Source organism: Haliotis cracherodii, unplaced genomic scaffold (genome assembly GCF_022045235.1).
Source record: "Haliotis cracherodii isolate W230 unplaced genomic scaffold, xgHalCrac1.p SCAF_4, whole genome shotgun sequence".
Lineage (NCBI taxonomy): Eukaryota > Metazoa > Mollusca > Gastropoda > Lepetellida > Haliotidae > Haliotis > Haliotis cracherodii.
The window spans coordinates 55158430-55163064 of record NW_027266297.1 but is presented as its reverse complement, the minus strand read 5'-3'; positions in this window follow the sequence as shown (position 1 = coordinate 55163064).

The window sequence follows — 4635 nt, the reverse complement described above, 5'->3', positions numbered from 1 at the left end:
CCTGTTCAGCGTTCAACAACAACAACAATAATAATAAAAATTTAACTGATCAAAAGCGATTTCGGAGATTGACACAAGCAACTAGCAATGGTTTACATGTTTGTCTCAGTGAACAGATGAGTCTGAAGTCGGTGATTGAAAGGAGAGTGATTGCATGTATTCTGCCATTAGTCCTTACGAGTTATTTAAATTGTCTAGAATCTTACGGATATTTGTAGCTAGCTCAAAAGGGGTGAAAACCTTTCAGAAAAAGAATATCTTTAATTTCTGAACGTTTCCTTAAGGAACTCAAAACTGTTAGTGCGTCAGTTACAGTGTTCGTGATTTCATTTCTATTCCCAGACGATTCAAGCGAGTCTTTGAATTGCTCAAGGTTAGAGCGTGCGAGTCGCATATGCAGTGAAACCGCAGAACGTTCAGCAACAACTGTGAACATATGAGCAGCATCACATAACACAGACAATCCAGCTCCAAAACAAGAGAGCTTGCATGCAATTCCATCAATGTATGCCATTGGGGATAACACTACTCCAGTGACAAAAATCGTTCCACCAACAAAGATTGTCACGCAGGCAGCTCTCTTTTTGGAATCATAGTACTTGCTGTCCTCATCCAGAGCATCGGTCATTTTAATCAAAGCGTTCTCCACTTTTCGCAGTTCTGCAATGTTGATGTTCCTTAAGCCATTCATGGCGCAGCAGTACTAAACCTTTGAAACACAAATGATAGAAAGTATATCAACGCCAAGAAACAATAATATAGTATTTTGTATCACCACAATTAGGCCCCGCAGATCTCCTCAAGCTCAGGAATTATTGATCGTAAATATCTTGCAGTTGCAGAGAATCCATGCTCCTCCTTTATTCCGTGTTTCACGAAATCCGATAGGTTGAAACCTATTGAAACAGTTTTCATCGGCTCCCTGAGGATCTTCAATGCAGATAAACCATTTACCATCCTAGCAAATTCAGGATTTATTGTTAATATGGAACAGAGAATCGTAACAATTCTTCCGTCCGCACCTTGCCACGTTTCCAGTTTATCAGTGTCTATTTTCTTATTTAGTTCCTCTGCATAATCATGTAGATTTTTCTGTGCAAGTTGTAAATACATATCTAATGTAGACTGTTAAGCAATATGGGTGCCTGCTCCAAAAGCTCCACCCACAATTCCAATCACTGCACCTGCTATGGCTACTGGGGGTGCAATAAGGAACCCAACGAGGGGCGATATACCACCAGCTATGTACTTGCAGATAGTATTTATAGTTCAATGATCATATTAGTTCAGGTAATTAGTTCAGGTAATACTCTTCCTCTACGTTCACTCATTATGCTGGAGAAGAAGAAAAGACGTTAAAATCCTGTCACACTGTTTTTCTTGCAAACTCTGTACAATGTTCACGAAATGTTCTATACGTGTTTTACACTATCAATAACTAAGTTTCTAGCTAATCTTTTAATCTGCCCACATGCACATGCGAGAAAAATATTTCAATGAAAGCGTGAGGAAAAGAAGTCAGAATAAAATATATAGATGTGTGCAATATAAGGTAACATTGTTAGCCTACTGTAGTTGACCTGGTATGTTGAAACTCACGATGACAATTGATTATCCAAGAAACTGAAAGCTGAAATCAAATATGTATGCCTTATTTGAAAACTGTTAGTACGCCAAGTTAGAGTTTCATCGCACCATCAGTTTCGGGGTGCAATAGTGCATAGAGAGAATTTCGCGACGTGATTACTGTTTTAGGTCAAAATAGCAAAGACGTTGGTAACAAAAAAGGATATACGTTCGGCCTCACTGCAAACTACTCATACAGTATATGTTCGATATTTGAAAGAAAATGGCCGTCTTATGAGCAAAGGATTTTTTCTTAGTCACTGTTGTGATATAGTTCTTTTGTGGGGATTCTTGATTAGACGAGGTCCCCAACACCGGTTGGCTATCTTCCATTTAGCTATGAACGAATGACCTTTAATCTTCATGCACTGTCAACAGCCATTCAAACATTGATCTCTTCATGTCATGAATGTTTCCAATAAGAGGTTCAGCAACATTGCATTAAAATCGACCAAGACCAAAAGTGTTGAAAGATTGTAACCATAGTAAGAATGACATATGTTTTTGCACTTGTCTGACAGAAAAAGATAATTTCTCATCGATTGATAAACAGGATATCAATGTATATGTGAAAATAGATGTGCTATCGGACAATGATTATGCTTTCACTGTTTCTTGGTGCAGATGTTCTAAGATGACTAACATGACGAAACATGATACTTGGTCATGATCATATTGTCATTAATAATACTGTCGTTTTGCTATTAAATATATAATAAAAAGAAACCATCCAGGTTTCCATGTGTTCAATATTGCTGAGTCTAGGTCTCCATGTGTGCAATACTGCTGAATCTAGGTCTCCATGTGTGCAATATTACTGAGTCTAGGTCTCCATGTGTGCAATACTGCTGAGTGTAGGTCTCCATGTGTGCAATATTGTTGAGTCTAGTTTTCGATGTGTGCAATATTGATGAGTCTAGGTCTCCATGTGTGAAATATTGCTAAGTCTGATCTCCCTGTGTGCAATATTGTTGCGTCTAGGTCTCTTTGTGTGCAATATTGCTGCCTCCAGTTCTCCAGGTGTGCAATATTGCTGAGTCTAGGTCTCCATGTGTGGAATATTGCTGAGTCTAGGCCTCGATATATGCAATATTGCTGAGCCTAGGTTTCCATATGTGCAATATTGCTGAATCTAGGTCTCCATGTGTGAAATATTGATGAGTCCAGGTCTCAATGTGTGCAATATTGATGAGTCTAGGTCTCGATGTGTGCAATATTGCTGAATCTAGGTCTCCATGTGTGCAATATTACTGAGTCTAGGTCTCCATGTGTGCAATATTGCTGAGTCTAGGTCTCCCTGTGTGCAATATTGTTGCGTCTAGGTCTCCATGTGTGCAATATTGCTGAGTCTAGGTCTCCATGTGTGCAATATTGTTGCGTCTAGGTCTCCATGTGTGCAATATTGATGATTCTAGGTCTCCATGTGTGCAATATTGTTGCGTCTAGGTCTCCTTGTGTGCAATATTGTTGCGTCTAGGTCTCCATGTGTGCAATATTGTTGAGTCTAGGTCTCCATGTGTGCAATATTGCTGAATCTACGTCTCCATGTGTGCAATATTCATGAGTCTAGGTGTCCATGTGTGCAATATTGATGCCTCCAGGTCTCAATGTGTGCAATATTGCTCAATCTAGGTCTCTATGTGTGGAATATTGCTGAATCTAGGTCTCGATGTGTGCAATATTACTGAGTCTAGGTCTCCCTGTGTGCAATATTGTTGAGTCTAGGTCTCCATGTGTGCAATATTGCTGCCTCCAGGTCTCCATGTGTGCAATATTGCTCAATCTAGGTCTCTATGTGTGGAATATTGCTGAATCTAGGTCTCGATGTGTGCAATATTACTGAGTCTAGGTCTCCCTGTGTGCAATATTGTTGATTCTAGGTCTCCATGCGTGCAATATTGCTGCCTCCAGGTCTCCATGAGTGCAATATTGCTGAATCTAGGTCTCCATGTGTGCAATATTGCTGGGTCTAGGTCTCAATGTGTGCAATATTGCTGAATCTAGGTTTCCATGTGCGCAAAATTGCTGAATCTAGGTTTCCATGTGTGCAAAATTGCTGAGTCTAGGTTTCCATGTGTGCAAAATTGCTGAATCTAGGTTTCCATGTTTGCAATATTGCTGAGTCAAGGTCTCCATGTGTGCAATATTGCTGAGTCTAGGTGTCCATGTGTGCAAAATTGCTGAGTCTAGGTCTCCATGTGTGGGATATTGCTACCTCAAGGTTTCCATGTGTGCAATTTATTGCTGAGTGTAGGTCTCCATGTGTGCAATATTACTGAGTCTAGGTCTCCATGTGTGCACTATTACTGAGTCTAGGTCTCCATGTGTGCAATATTGCTGAGTGTAGGTCTTCATGTGTGCAATATTGCTGTGTCTAGGTCTCCATGTGTGCAAATTTGCTGAGTCCAGGTCTCCCTGTGTGCGATATTGCTGCGTCCAGGTCTCCATGTGTGGAATACTGCTGAATCTAGGTCTCCATGTGTGGAATATTGCTGAATCTAGGTCTCGATATATGCAATATTGCTGAGCCTAGGTCTCCATGTGTGCAATATTGCTGAGCCTAGGTCTCAATGTGTGCAATATTGCTGAGTCTAGGTCTCCATGTGTGAAATATTGATGAGTCCAGGTCTCCATGTGTGCAATATTGTTGCGACTAGGTCTCCATGTGTGCAATATTGCTGAGTCTAGGTCTCCATGTGTGCAATATTGTTGCGTCTAGGTCTCCTTGTGTGCAATATTGTTGCGTCTAGGTCTCCATGTGTGCAATATTGCTGAATCTACGTCTCCATGTGTGGAATATTGCTGAGTCCAGGTCTCCCTGTGTGCGATATTGCTGGGTCTAGGTCTCCATGTGTGGAATATTGCTGAATCTAGGTCTCCATGTGTGCAATATTCATGAGTCTAGGTGTCCATGTGTGCAATATTGCTGCCTCCAGGTCTCCATGTGTGCAACATTGCTGAATCTAGGTCTCTATGTGTGGAATATTGCTGAATCTAAGTCTCGATGTG